The sequence below is a fragment of the Arachis hypogaea genome, chromosome 10 (genome assembly GCF_003086295.3).
Source record: "Arachis hypogaea cultivar Tifrunner chromosome 10, arahy.Tifrunner.gnm2.J5K5, whole genome shotgun sequence".
NCBI classification, from domain to species: Eukaryota; Viridiplantae; Streptophyta; class Magnoliopsida; order Fabales; family Fabaceae; genus Arachis; species Arachis hypogaea.
Window position 1 is genome coordinate 27,714,003 of NC_092045.1, and position 16,796 is coordinate 27,730,798.

The following is a 16,796-nucleotide window of genomic DNA, read 5'->3' on the forward strand; positions in this document are numbered from 1 at the left end:
AAATTTTTTAATTAACCAAAATAAAACCAATTTCAATATTTTAAAATCCGGTCAGACCGATCGGTTTAACCGGTTCAATCAAAAACCGACTTAAAAAATGGTCGGATCCACTTTCCAAACCCACCCTTTCCCCCTTTCACCCACCCATTTCCCCCCAGCACCCACCCCACCCCCAATACATGAATCATATATCACTATCACCTGAAGTTTGAACCCATAGCACCTTCCCAACTCACCCTACCAAAACCCTAAGTTCTCCCTGCAACGGGTCTGCCGCGGTGCCGCCGCCGTCCGTGCTGTTGGCGCCTCTGCTTCCTCTATCGTAGTTCGGCATCCTCCTTCCCCCTATCGCCGTCCTCTCTGGATTCTCTCGAACTTGGAGCAGCTCGCCGCTGTGTCACCACTCGCTGTCGTCTCGCCGGGCGCCGTCCATGTCGCCGTCGAAGGTTAGTGGCACTGTCTTCACTTCTTCGGTTCTTCTCTTCCTTTTATGTCCTGTTGTTGATTTTTGAATGTGAAACTGTGACTGGGTTAATAGAAAATCAAATAATTGATTTTGTGCTGTTGCTCTTTTTTTAATTCCTGAAGCTTTTGTTGAAATTTTCTTGCTGCTGCTAAAAATAGAAATCAAATCATTACTGAAATTTCTGTTTAGCTTTATTGATTTAAGGTTTAGTGTGATTAGGGATTACTTGTTACTGATTTGTGACGATTGTTGCTGAATGCTAAAAATGGAAATCAAATCAAGTGTTGTTTTCCTGAATCTCTTGGTCTCAGTTTGTATGTCCATGAAGGGCTTCTTCTCTATGTTTTCCTTTTCGCATTCCAACATCCTTTGCCTCCTCACCGTCGCTATCGCTGCCACCTTGTCCTTTGGTTCTTGGTGTTTCGCCTCTTCCTGCACGAAACCTCTGTATAAGTTAGGAATGTTCTGCAGTGTGGACTCCAAATTTTAACTTTGTAGGGAGTACAAGGCTGTCCAAAAGATTTTACTCAGGGACCACTTATTCAAAACGCAGTTGAAGCATAAAAAAGTAAATAACTAAACAAAGCATGAAGCAAAGATCATAATAAACCACACTCAAAAGCCTTCAAATATAGGAAAAAAAAACAACATAGGAAAAAGAAAATCTATGAATAAACTATAACAACCAAGTCTTGTCCAGTAGATGTCTAGATGAGTCAGTTATGGCCTGATTTGATAAAACTTTAACTTTTCAAGATTTGTATTAGCTATGTTTGGTAAATTAAAATAAAAGTAACTTTTAATATGCATAAGCTACAAAAAAATACATTTGATAAAATTACTTTACCATTAGTGAGTACTAATACTCGCAATGCAACGGTAATTATAATCACTATATCACAAATTTTCACCACTAGTTTCTATCAAGAAAAAAAAAGGGACAAAACACTTAAAAATGGATTAATGAAAATATACATGTGTAACTCAAACCTATTGAGTTATGTTAAGACGACATAACCTTTTTAAACTCATCTTTAACTCCTTATTCATTCACTAAAGGATGGATGAAGAGTGAACCCACCATCAAAGCAAGTTCCACACTCTATCTTATGATGATGTAGTGATGAGTCAAAGTATGAGTTTTTAAAAATTGTCACCCCAACATTTATCGTAAATAAAATACTACTTAACCTTGAGGATTACGATTTCTATCTTCAATTTTTTCCAGCACAAAGATATTACCCTTGTTGTCCCTTCCAATCCTCATGGTGTCATCAACATATCTATGAGAAAGATTGAAATAAGAAACAACAAGAATTTTCATCAATGATAGAATAAAAGACAGAGAAAAACAGCAAGTTTCACAGCCCTTTAGTTTGTCCATGATATGATCTTAGGATACGTGATTTCCAACCATCCCTCTGGATTGAAGATGCCCAATAGAAGATTATAGTTTTTCCGGAATACATGCATCAACTGTGAATGCAAGGAAGAAAGTAATTTGAACTTGGAAAAATCAGACAAATATTCAAATACGATTAATTAGGCTAGAGAAAAAATGCAGTATCTAATAGCATAAAATTAATCTAAAATTGCTAAAAGTCAGCATAACAAACACAAATTTCCATTGACCCAAACCGAGAATGAGTTATCACCCCATCCATGGCAAAGAACACCACAAATAAAATTCAATTCGAAATTTGATATTTATAAAATAAACAAAAACTCTCTAATATTATCCTAATTGAATAATACAAACCGATTCAAAATCTTTATTGAAAAATAATATTTAAAACAAATACAAATTAAATTTGAGGTAGAATATGTAAAACCTAGATAAATGATATATATTTAATTGCATAAAAATGTGTATCGTGTCAAGATTTATCATACTGGCTTGAGTCTATTCGATATTATGTGTGAAAAAGCTTAGATAGTAGGAACGATGAGAAAAAATATTTAGAATAGAAACCCAGACACTTATTTTAAAGGTTTTAGTTCAAGATAGGGCCAATGGATGAAAAATCACAAACTGGTCCATGTTAGGCCCAAGCCCAAGGTTTATAATCCTTTCACCCTTTACATTTCAACACTCTCTCCCTCATTAACACAAACAAATTTGGCACAAAAAGAGAAGAGAGGAAGAAAGTGGTGCCCTAAAGTCACTATTCACACCCACACAAAAATCCACATAACTTTCAATCCATAACTCCAATCGAAGACCTGTTTGCCATCTCGTCGTGTTCTTTGATTCTATACTACTTTTGCGATAAGTACTCCCAATAACCTTGAGCCACTTTTGAGTTTCCCTTCTATTTCACGTTTTGGGTATGTGAATATTGAAGTATTGTGATTTTGATGCTTTAGGAGAAGTTCAAGTACAATATCTAGCAAAGTTTTGATCTAAGATTGAGTGGTACAAGGTAAGAAAGCTCAATCCTTTTACTATCCCTAATTTTGAGTGAAACCCTAGTATGATTGTTGTATAATTGGTGTAGTTAGATTATATGGAGTAGCTTAGCTTGTCAGTTGTTTTGGTGCGTGGTTGGGTGCTCGGAGTAATCATGGAGCTTTCATTAGAGCTTAATTTGGCCAGAAAGAAAAGGACTCAAAGGTTGAAAATCGCCATCATTAAGGTATGGGTTTTAGTTTCGAGTAGGCATTATGCAAAGTTATGTAAAAAACTAGGTTAATTGCCTTAGGATAGGATTGAATGAAAATAGTTGGTTGAAGATTGAATAATTGTTATGATATAGTGTGAAATTGAGAAATGAATATGCTTGAGCTATTTATGTATTGTGCTTGGATAAATGTTGTGATGGATTGCCTTTGAGAGACCTTGATATGAAAATTTGGGCCAGAGGTCATGATAGGGTAAGGTATCCCCTATTTGATAAGTAATAATAAGTGTGTAAGTGCCATGTGACAAATTGTGGTTGAAATAATGAGTTTGGATTAATGATTGATGAGTTGTGATTGTTGTTGTGAATGTATATTTTGATAGTTTATGTTATACAAGTCGAAAGTGGGTTGATTAGGTTTGAATGAGTAGGAGGTGATTGAGTATTGAGAAATATGTGTTGTGGGTGTCTAGAAGTGGTATGTAATGATTTGAAATGAGGTAAATTGGAGATTTGAAAAATGACAATATGCATATTTTTGGTAAAAATGGGTTTTTGACCAATTTTGATGGGCTATAACTCAGTGCTCGGAGTTCAGAATTTGATAAAGTTTGTCTTACATTAAAGGTAATGATGAGAGCTTGAAAACAGTTTAAGAATGAACGAAAATGGATAATTGTCGCAAAAGTTATAGGCATTTGAAATCTGATCTAAAAATATGATATTGCAGACTTTGCAGAAAAAATACCGGAATTTTAGCCTGTGTGCGCACACACAAGGCGCACAAGTCAGAACGGGTGCAAAGACTCGTGCGTACGCGCACCAAGGAGATTTTACAAGTCGTGCATACGTATGAGGCGATGCGTACGAACGAGATAGGAATGACATTCTGATTGGTGCGTACACACAAGGTGATGTATATGTACAGGTCCTATTTTATAGAAGAAACTCTATTTTTGACCGTTTGGCTTTTCTGGCAAGCTTGTAGACCCTCTGTAAACCCTATTTGAGGTATGATTACTTATTTTTAAGCTCTAGATAAAGTGAGGCTAAGTCTAATAAATTTAAGTTTGAGTATTGAACAAAAAAGAGTTGTGATTAATGAATCTAAAGGTTATGAAATTGATTAAAGACCTTAACTGATTATTATTTGAATGACTGAAATGGCAAGGTCCGAGTGTTATCCCACTTGCGTGTTGATTTGATAAACTATTTTGACACACTCCGTGGATGCGATGTGATGTGGGGACGTCGATGCGTATCGCCCACATTCTCTCGGATGAAAGGTGAGACGACACTCTCCATTGAGATAATGGTACCATGATTTATTAATTTTTTTCTCCTAAGAATGCAAACCGAGAGACTAATCTGTGAGATGCCAAGCGGATTTTATGTCGGGTTTGTCATAATAACCCACACGTGAGCTCATGGCCATGGGACATATATGCACCATGTGTATCTATCTATGATTATTTGGGTGTGCATATTGTACTTGGATTGCCTATGTGAATAATTTATCTTAAGTGCTAATTGTCATATTTGTTGTAATTGCTCTTGTTTGTGTTTGAACCTTATTACTTGTGCTTGCTACTATTTAACTGAGTATTGAATCAAATGATTTGAGATGCTGAGATATGTTGTGAAGGAATGAGGTTTTGGGACATTGAAATAACTGAGAACTTAGCATATTTACCCCCATTTGGATTTAGCAAAATCCTAGGCTTGAATCTTGTATGTTTGGAGCCTAGGATTTCCTAGTGGGTTTGCGTAGTTTTACATCGTCTCTATTTGGAACTATTAGCCTACTGGAAACCTTCGGGTTCTCACCCGTTGTGGATTTTGTTGTTTTCAGATGCAGGACATGACACACTCTATTGAGCGTGTTGGAATCTCTTTGGAAAGCGAATACTCTTTTGCATTTTATATCTAGTATAGTTATGCTCTACTTTTTTATATGTATTTGTATCTCCTTCTTAGAGGTTGATTTTGGAGAAGCAGGATTGTATTTTGGTTATACTTTTGTTTTGTAATACTTTCTAGCCGACCTTTTCTTTATAATATATATATATATTATATATTAATAAAATAAATTTATTTTAGCAATTTAATTATGTGAGATATAAAAGTTATGTAATAATTAGTGTGAATTGTTAATCTCTAAATATATAGACAATATAATAAAATTTCTAATGAAAAAAGTCTATTTTGATAATCTAACCATATAAGATATAAAATGTTAGGTTTAAGTTATCTATTTTCAAATATATATAAATAATATGATGAGCAGAGGCGGATTTAGGGGAGGACCAGCATGTGCCATGCCCCTAAATTTTTAAAACTTAAAATATATTTAATATAATATTTAAAAACTTTATGAATATACTTTCTAGTTCAATGGTTAAAAGAAGGTATTTTATACTTCAAAGCATGGTTTCAAATTCTATATTATGCATTTTAAATTTATTTTCTTTTGTTCTTTTAATTTTTTTCTTTGTAATTCTTCTATCTATTATTATATAAAAATACTTTAGTTTTTATAATAATTTCTAATTGAATATAATAAGAAAATATATACATAAAAATAAATTAAATTAAATTTTTAATTTTTATAATATTAAAATCAAAATATATTAAGCAAATTATTTATTAATATGAATATATCTTATATATTATATTTATTAATTTATTTTAAATACATATATTAAAAGTATTAGAGAAACAAATTTATATTATTTATGTTATATCTTCTATAATAAAGATAAAAATTAGAATTTTATGAAAAAAATTTTTGGTATAAATGATTCTTTTTTTAAATTAATTTTAATTTAAAATAATATTAAAATATAGAATTATTTTTTTTATTAATAATTTTAATATGATGCTTTTAATTTTTTTATTTCCAATCTCCTCTTTATAAAATTTCTGGATCCGTCACAGATGAAATTTTTAATAAAATAAATTTATTTTGATAAGAAGTTAGTTTATTTTGATAAGAGATATAAGAGGTTAGCCTTTCTAAAAAAAACGATGTTATGCACCAATAAATTATACAGTGTCCGTGGGCTAGAGATTAAAAACACATAATTATTCATCTAAATGTCGAAACAAATTCAACATCCATTTAAAAGTGAAAATAAGGATGCATGCATCAATCAAGTGAGCTTTTTAGTTTACAGCTTTCAATTTCGAGAGACAGAGCAAACTGAATAAGGAATTTAATATAAAATAAAAAAATATGATTAAAAACTTGCACTTGGGTCTTTCATGCACATAAGAATATAATGGTTTGGAGTAAATGGTGATTTTATTTTATTCGTAATTACAGGACGATTAAACAGCGATAATATATTATGAAGATTAAAGATGGATCGGTTCTGCAAAATTGAATTTATGCAGTGTTGATGAGGCAGCAGGGACAGCTGCTACAAAAAACCATATTTACTTCAATTTTCTTTCGACTTTGGTCATAGAAGACGATAGAAGGGATCAGGGACTATTCTCTTTTCACTTTTTCATTTTCTCTCAAAAAATTCTAATACGTACTAAAATTCACTAAATGATGTAATTAATTAAGGGCAATTTAGTTCCCTGATTTTTCACTTTTTTTTTTTGGTGTCTAAGTTTTTCACTTTGTTAACACTAGTAATCAACGTGCTTGTTTATTTGTATTTTTAATACCTTAGAATAGAAGATATTAAAAAATAAAAATTAAATATAAAACAGAAACATGGGTATCTTTTAAATTTATGTAGGTATTATTTTTTTAATTTAAAATCAAGATTAATAAATTGTACAACTTATTATAGAAAGTTGAAAAATAGAAAATGATAATTTTAGAATTAGTAAAAATTAAAACTACTATGGTGTGTGACGTTTGACCAATTTAGTTATTATTCTCATTATTGCTGAATTATTGTTAAATTTTGTTTACCATAAGAATGTAGCATACATCTTCAACAACAGCTATGCGTTACATTATATATCTAATATATCTAATATAAACGTCTTTTTATGTAAGAATTTTTATTAATTTTAAATAAAAAGTCGTAGCAATTTTGTCTTGATTTATGCTGCAATTTTATTTATTTTAATTTAGAATAATATGAGCAAGAAATAAAAACCAAACATTGAATCATTTGATTATACACAGAAAGTATGATATTATTATGTTATAAATTATTAAAAAATTTAACTAGTTAAGCCGAAGTATATGAATGCTTCTGATCCGTCACCTTATAACTCAATCTTTTTTATACATTATGAGTTATAACTCGGCGTTAACTATCATTCATTCTTTTGCTTGTAACTGACTCCTTCATTACCGACTTAATGACCATCATTTCTATCTTAATGACCAAACGGTCATAACATCAATTCTATTCATCAATTTTATGCCTATAAAAAGAACCTTCTATATCTAATCTCAATAATACAGGATACAGAATACATTCTATATTCATAGAATTATTATAAACACAACATAACACATGATAACTTTCATTTCATGTCTTACATTCTATATTCATAGAATTATTATATACCTCTTAAACATTTACTGACTTGAGCGTCGGAGTGTCTTTTGCAGGTACCCACCCCCTTGTTCTCTCCTTGCCGACGTATAACTCATCCCGACGAGAAGCTTAAAGACATTCATCGACGGACGAGCTATACACCGGCCAAACTCAGCAAGAACAATTGGCGTCGTCTGTGGGGACGAGTAAAATCATTCCCACTCCCCTTAGGTTCATAAAACTTGATTTATATTCAAATTTTTGAACCAATCTCAACAATCTTGTTTAAGATTTTAATACCTCTTATCAAATTTTAATCTATCGTAACTTTTTATAAAGTATATACTTTATACATTCAAATTGCTTCATTTTTACGTATCATAATATTCCACATCTCATAATCGATTAATGAACCAATCCGAGAATAAGCTCGGCTTTCAATCAATCCAAAACGAACTCGATTTTCAATCAATCCGAGCATAAATTCACTTATCAAATTTGCTTTTTTTTTTCAAAGTTCTCTATTTACACAAGTAAAATTATATATTTTATTCAACATAGTTTTACATTTATATTTTGAGTAACTAATACTTACTGATTTATTAGTTATATTCAAACCTCAACATATGTTCTATACAATAATGATATATAACAACCATGTCAATTGCATTTTTATTTCATTATGTATTATATTCTATTGCTTAATAATTTTATTTATACAATTAAATGACAATAATGATGAGTTTAAATCTTAAAATTGGATACTATCAAAAAATTAATTATATATCAATTGTATATAACTGTTACACTATTCACTTTATGCTATTAAATTTTATGTTACTATTTGTTTAATGTAGAAAATTAAACAGGCAATTTATTATTATTGCACAAAGAATATCTCTCGTCATACTGTAACTACTAGAAACATTATACTAAATGTATAATTCAATAACTGTTATCTTATTGCTTTATTATCAAATTAAAGCATGTCCTACAAAACAAAATTCAGATATTCACATTTGGCATGTATGACATTCATATATGTCGTCTTCTTCTCTACAATTATCAACTTTCAAGGTATATATTTTTTTTTACTTTGAACTATTTTACTTTTATAATATATATTATTCAATATATGTTGCGACTTTATACCTATTCATTTTCTCAATTTATCTTATTCATGTCAAACATTCACTATAAATTGTAAATATTCAATAACTAATTGCTTTGAGCAAGAAATTTATCAATAAGTTGTTGTGGGCTGGAAAAATTCCCAAGACAATTAACCATTATATCCTTGGATCATACAATCGATTCCGTCAATGGATATCTATCTCTGAACTTTTCAGTTCATATACAATCAAATGCTAAAATTGTTCTTAAGCGGAAAAGTATCCCCCACACAACTATCTTGATTGAACGACTCTTATCACTCAATTATTTTTTGAATAAGTGCCGACATAATAACCCGACTAAGCTTGGGGGCTCACCATATCATTATTCACTCATCTTTTAACCGAGTTATAACTCATTTTTATTTTCTAAGCTTAGCCTGGATCATATGATCGGCGGACAAAGCTTGGGGGCTGTGATCCGTCACCTTATAACTCAATCTTTATTATACATTATGAGTTATAACTCGGCGTTAACTATCATTCATTCTTTTGCTTGTAACTGACACCTTCATTACCGACTTAATGACCATCATTTCTATCTTAATGACCAAACGGTCATAACATCAATTCTATTCATCAATTTTATGCCTATAAAAAGAACCTTCTATATCTAATCTCAATAATACAGGATACAGAATACATTCTATATTCATAGAATTATTATAAACACAACATAACACATGATAACTTTCATTTCATGTCTTACATTCTATATTCATAGAATTATTATATACCTCTTAAACATTTACTGACTTGAGCGTCGAAGTGTCTTTTGCAGGTACCCACCCCCTTATTCTCTCCTTGCCGACGTATAACTCATCTCGACGAGAAGCTTGAAGACATTCATCGACGGACGAGCTATACACCGGCCAAACTCAGCAAGAACAACTTCTATATTCAATAATATTAATTTGTCAATAAAAATATTTTTAGAATCTTGTTAACTAGATAGTATTCTAAATATATTATTTGCATTTAAAAAAAATTAAATCAATTATTTAAATTTTATGATTATCAATACACTATACTATCTTTAATAAGAAAAAAATTAAAACAATAAAAATCTTTAATAAAACACTAGACTAGTCCAACATCATATATGAACGGCCTAATTGTGAGTTATGACTTCCCACGTACAAAAGATATATATATATATATATATATATATATATATATATATATATATATATATATATATATATATATATATATATATATATATATATATATATATATATATATATATTAAACAATTTAACGTATTTGACAATAATTTTGTTAATATTTTTTGTTTGATATTGTAAATTTGTCATTCTATTTTACAATCATGTTCAAATGTTCTAACTCTATTTGTTCATAAACACTGTAGCTAGCAATGAATTCAAGAGACTGAATTTTATTGAGTGTAAATTGCGGTAGGAAAATAGCAGTTTGTACTTTAGAAGAGTTTAAACGTAAAACACAATAAGATAGGACGAATTATGTGAAAATAAGTGAACTCCAATAGAAATGTAATCGTTTACATAGATATATAATTGCACACATATGATGAAAAGAACTATATTATATATTCGCAAACCAAATCTTTTTCATATATATAGTTATTATTTGTTACTATGCTTTTGTGTTTGAAAATAGAAAAATACTCTCATAAAATATATAAAAAAATAGCAGTATATGATGAAAAATATTAAATAAATACTAAGAAAAAAAGGCATGTCACCACACTTTTTTTTATTACGTTTCAAAAGTTTGGCTGAAAGAGATCAATAGCCATGATTTTATGAGTTCTAAAAATATTGGCAACTATATTCTTTGCTATATGCATGATATTAAGATTGTGTCTTGATGGGTTATATTCTTTTCTATATGCAAATATTATAATTGTCACTAAAATCTTTTAGTAACAAAGTATAAGATGGCTAATGTCTAATTGCCGATAAATGTATTAGTAGCTATTATTATTGCTGCTAAGAACAAAATAAATTATTGCTAAAAATAATTTTTCTTGTACTGGTCTGTATAATAAAAAAAAACTTCAAATATATTATGTAATTTCTAAAATTAAGAGTTGTCTAAATAATTTGATTAAAAAAATGCTCTATAATGTTATTTTTAAATTAGTCATTCACTAACGGTATCCGCCTATTGATTAAGAATAATATATGTAAAGAAAAAGTTGTGACTTCTAATATGACAAACACATCTCCCAATCCAACAAAAAAAAAAACATATCAAACGAAATTTTTATTACCTTAAATAAAAAAATTAAAAACTTTTTCAGGTATCTCCCAAAAATTTTTATATTGTTATTTTTAAATTAGTCAATCAAAACCGATATCTAGCTATTGATCAATACCAATATATGTAAACAAAAACTATGACTTCTAATATGACAAACACATCTCTCAATCCAACAAGAGAAACATGTCAAACCAAGTTTTTTCACCTTAAATAAAAAAACTAAAGTTTTTCAGGTATGACTAAAAAAAAGTATTTCACATAAACGTTCTGTCAAAAGTCGAAACACATCATTTTCTCTCTTACAACTACAAATGCGTAAATTAGAAATTTAGAATTGCTATGTAATCTTGGACTCTACCAAAATTTGATCACTGGAAAACAATATCAATAGAGATAACCATAATTTTTTCTTTTTCAAATGGATTGGATAGTCTCCAATCCTAGACATTACAAATTTACTCACACCACACTAACACACACAATACTTAAGAGTTTTATCCACTATTTGACTTAGCCAAATTTTCAACCATTATAAACTCACTCACACCACACTTTCACACATGCAGGTTTTGAATCATTACAAATTCATTCACACCACACTCGTTGATACACACAATATTCAAGGATTCTATCCACTACTTGGCCTAGCCAAGTCTGGAACTCGAGTACACTTGTTACAGGATATACATGACCACCATCAGATTAAAGTCTGGCTTGAAGATGATGTTAAAAAGTTAATCTTAGTGGACTAATAATATCAAAAACATCAAACAAGCCCAGCTTCCAACCCAGAGAATGTATCATACAGTGGTTGATTCAAAGTTTTTGGCAAATAAAATGCAAATGTGCCACCTACAATCCCACACAAAGCAAACTGTTAGGCCACCATGGGGAGCTCTTAACAACCGGAGAGATTTTGGAGTGAAATCAAGTGAGAGAATATAAAATGAGAAGGCATCACATCCAACTCAAAACCTTAAGGTAGTAAATTAATGGTTTTTCATCTTATAAACTCCTCAATCTTCCTTGCTTTCTTCAATGTGGGACTAATTTCACTTCTCCTCATGCTTCAACATTAACAATCCCCCCTCAAGTGTGAGTCTCCACATCAAGCAACAACACCTCTCTACCTCCTCCACACATATGAGTATTTGTTTATCATACCGCAGAGACGCTGCCCGAACCACTTTTGAACCAAACCGATTAATCATCAACTCTGATACCATTTGTTGGACTACCGTGGGGAGCTCTTTAACCACCAAAGAGATTTCGGAGAGGAATAAAGTGAGATAACATAAGATAAGAAGACAACACATCCAACTCAAAACCTTAAGGTAGTAAATTATTAGGTCTCTTATCTTATAAACTCCTCACTCTTCCTTGCTTTATCAATGTGGGACTAATTTCACTACTCCTCACACTTGCAACATTAGCAATCTCTCCCTCAAGTGTAAGATTCCACATCAAGAAACAACTCTCCTCTAGCTCCTCCAAACATATGAGTATTTGTCCATCACACCGCCGCACCACACAGTGGGACACGCTGTCTGGACCACCTTTGCCAGGAAGACTTTCGATGCTTCACCTTGAATGCTCCTTAAATCAGACCGATTAACCATCAGCTCTGATACTACTTGTTGGGCTACCGTGGGGAGCTCTTAACAACCAGAGAGATTTTGGAGAGAAATCAAGGAGAGAACATAAAATGAGAAGACACCACATCCAACTCAAAACCTTAAGATAGTAAATTAATCGGTCCCTCATCTTATAAACTCCTTACTCTTTCTTGCTTTCTTCAATGTAGGACTAATTTCAATACTCCTCACACTTGCAATATTAACAATCTCCTCCTCAAGTGTGAGTTTCCATATCAAATAACGAATCCCCTCTAGCTCTTCCATACATATGAGTATTTGTCCATCACACCGCCGCACCTCACTGCATGACACGCCGTTTGAACCACCTTTGTCGGAAAGACTTTCAATGCTTCACCATGAATACTCCTTCAACCAGACCGATTAACTATCAGGTCAGATACCACTTGTTGGGCCGCTTTGGGGAGCTCTTCACCACCTGGAAGACTTCGGAGAGGAATCAAGTGGTGTCTTTTCATCTTATGTTATCTCACTTGATTTCTCTCTAAAGTCTCTCCGGTGGTTAAAAGCTCCCCACGGTGACCCAACAAGTGGTATCAAAGCCGATGGTTAATTGTTCTCGTTTAAGAAGTATTCAATGTGAAGCATCGAAAGTCTTCCCAGTAAAGATAGTCTGGGCGGCGTGTTCCGCGGTGTGGTGCAGCGATGTGATGGACAAATACTCATAAGTGTGGAGGAGCTAGAGGAGAGTTGTTGCTTGATGTGGAGACTCACACTTAAGGGAGAGATTGTTAATGTTACAAGTGTTAGAAGTTGTGAAATTAGTCCCACATTGAAGAAAGAAACAAAGAGTTAGGAGTTTATAAAATGAGAGACCCAATAACTTAGTTCCTTAAGGTTTTGAGTTGGATGTGGTGTCTTCTCATCTTATGTTATCTCACTTAATTCCTCACCACTGTGGGGAACAACTCTGCCGTGTAGATAAACAATAAGTTGTAAGTTACCACCATCCCAAATATCTCCAAAATACCACACACCATTCTAATTAACTTCCACACTCCAACATTCCTCAATAAACTATCTAACAAACAAAATAAACCACTGAAGCACATTGTCCCTATTGCCAACGGCTTTCTCCCAAACTTTTTAAACCGCCGTTAACTCATACGCCGATATCTCCGCCACCATATTCAGCGCCACGTTCATGTGGAGGTTAGTATCAAGATTCACCATGTTCATGCTCAGACCATAGTACACAACATCACAAAAGAAGTTAATTACCACCATTAGAATCAAACTTATTCTAGTGACTGGAGATCGAAGCACGTCAATGATAGAACCCCCAACTGCATCTTTATTTTCCAAAGGCTTGTTCTTATAAGTCCAGGTTAGTGCTTCTGTTTTTTCTTCTGCTTCTACTTCGACTTCTTCGTCGAGTGAAAGAAGAACACCACTAGGGAGGTGTTTTTCATTAGTGGAAGCAATGGTGGACATGATTTTCATGGCTTCAGTTACTCTTCCGCGAACAAGGTACCATCTAGAAGACTGTGAGCGGAAAGGGACAATGAGGATCAAGAAGAGAATGGAGGGGATGGGGGACACAATGTAAAGCTTGTGCCAAGTTTGGAAGACATAGGCAACGGCGGAGAGGATGGCAATGCCGATGGAGTAGAAGTAGAAGGTGGACATTTCGGCGATGCCACATTTTTTAGGCCGATAGTATCGGTGGCAAGGACGAATGCACATAGGCCAACGCCACCGGTGCTAAAGTCGGTGAGGTGGCAGAGAATGACGTAGATCCAATAGTTTGGAAAAAATATTGTGAGGCAAAAAGATGGCGTTTAAGGCACAAATCACCATTAGTGAATCTTTCCTTCTAAGAAAAGAGTCTGACAGGTGACCAAATATCCCGGCACCTGAAAGTACAAATTAATTCTATGATTAAACAACAACAACAATAATAATACTAGTAATAAATCATATTTTACATTGATATTAAAATTACTTTCATAATTTTGAACCTACATAATTTCTGTTTTTTGTTTGGTTCTTTTTATGAGTATTTTGAATATGCAAGTATATATATTGGAGAAGAATATATTTTGGAATTAAGTTTTTAGTTGATGAGAATACTTTTACATTAAGAAAGTGATTAGAATTATTAAAAAAAATCTAATTATATTATGGTATCTTTTATGTAAATTTAAAAACAAAATATTTTCTATTTTCATTTATTAAAATATTTTGATATTAAATATTATATATATTCTAGGATAGAAAATATTTATTTTTCTAGTAATGCAAATATTTTAAGAAAAACACGAAAAATTTATACTTTTTAATTTTAAAATTGGACTAACAATAATATTTTTTAATGTTATCAAAGCTTGGTATGTTTTACTATGAAATAGAGTTGGATAATTAGATTTAAGGGTTCACAAATCTAAATGTCAAATTTATAGTAGGTGTCTTCTCATCTTATGTTACCTCACTTGATTCCTCCCCGAAGTCTCTCCGATGGTTAAGAACTCCCCACGGTGGCCCAACAAGTGGTATCAGAGCCGATGGTTAATCGGTCTGGTTTAAGGAGTATTAAATGTGAGGCATCAAAAGTCTTTCCGGTAATGGTGGTCTGGGCAGCGTGTCCCGCAGTGTGGTGCGACGATGTGATGGACAAATACTAATATGTGTGGAGGAGCTAGAGGGGAGTTGTTGCTTGATGTGGAGACTCACACTTGAGGGGGAGATTGTTAATATTACAAGTGTTAGGAGTAGTGAAATTAGTCCCACATTAAAGAAAGCAACGAAGTGAGCAGTTTAAAAGATTAGAAACCCAATAACTTACTACCTTAAGGTTTTGAGTTGGATGTGGTATCTTCTCATCTTATGTTATCTCACTTGATTCCTCCCCGAAGTCTTTCCGGTGGATAAAGAGCTCCTCGCGGTGACCCAACAAGTGGTATCAGAGCCAATGGTTAATCGGTCTGGTTTAAGGAGTATTCAAGGTGAAGCGTCGAAAGTCTTCCCGGTCCGAACGGTGTGTCCCGCGATGAACAACCCCAATTTGTCCCACATGCATCGCGCCCCCTAGCGCGGCATTCCTCACCATTGTGGGGAACAACTCCGCCGTGTAAATAAACAAAAAGTTGTAAGTTACCGCCTTTCCAAATATCTGCAAAATACCACACACCATTCTAACTTACTTACACTCTCCAACAATTATTTTTTTTAAAAGTAATTAAACTAAAATTTATGATACTTTAAATTTAAAAGCTATTAATATTTTTAAATAATTTTTATTATAATAAGATATTTGAAAAAAAGAAAAAAGAATTATTATTATTATTAGTATTATCATTATTATTATTATTAGTAACTAACCAACCATACATCCAACAAAGAATAATGACTGGACGAGTCCAACTTTAAATTTGTCGCCACAAACAAGTTTCCACTCCGATACGGTGGCGCTGCCGCATCCACCAATCTACTCCCACTCCTCCAACCGGATCCAGCAAGTGCTTCCAACCGCTTCACAGGCGGCGGCGGTGCATCGTCACTCCGACTCGTGGTCTGCGAAGATCATGACCATGGTGTGGTAGGCTTTTAGCGCCCACACGAGGCTTGTAAAGATAAAGTATCTCAACTGTCATTTTCCAAACTCTCCACAGTACTTTCAGAGCATCCCATCGATGCAGAGCTTCTCCATCTTCGCCTTCCTCGTTGCCGTTGTCACCGACAGCATACGGAACTCGTCATAGTTCGAAGATAGCGTCGTTGTCATTTCAAAATCCTCTTAGCATAGATGTATGAAACTTGTGTTAATTAGCTAGTGTGTGGGTGAGAAAAGAAGAGGCAAAGAGATTGGGTTATTTATTGTTTCAGAGGGCGCCATTTAAAAGAAATTTCTGAATGTCTTTGGCGGAAGTGCTTCACGTGGAAGGTTTTTCATTGTAAAACTAAAAAGTGTTAGTTTGGTTTATTTTTTAATTTGGTTTAGTTTTATTTTAATTGTATTTTATGTATTGAGTTGGATAACAAACTTTAAGGTTCTATGGACCAAATAGTTTAAAATGCTCATAAAAGAGGTCGCGGGTTCGAGTTTTTCTATCTTTGGTAAAAAAAAAATTTAAAAAGCGAATGCGTTATAGTTCAAATGGCATAATCTTTTCATACTCATTTAG

At 32.7% G+C, this 16,796-nt stretch overlaps 1 long non-coding RNA gene and 1 pseudogene across 1 annotated transcript in view; both read right to left on the bottom strand.

Moving 5' to 3' along the window:
- Positions 1-1,649: 1,649 nt before the first annotated feature.
- The window catches only part of LOC140175829 (uncharacterized), a 29,938-nt gene continuing 14,791 nt past the window's right edge, over positions 1,650-16,796 (bottom strand). The window contains exon 3 of the long non-coding RNA XR_011866528.1: positions 1,650-1,942. This is a non-coding gene — a long non-coding RNA (uncharacterized lncRNA). The remainder of the gene's footprint in view (positions 1,943-16,796) is intronic.
- Positions 13,554-16,396, bottom strand: LOC112717443 (organic cation/carnitine transporter 4-like; annotated as a pseudogene).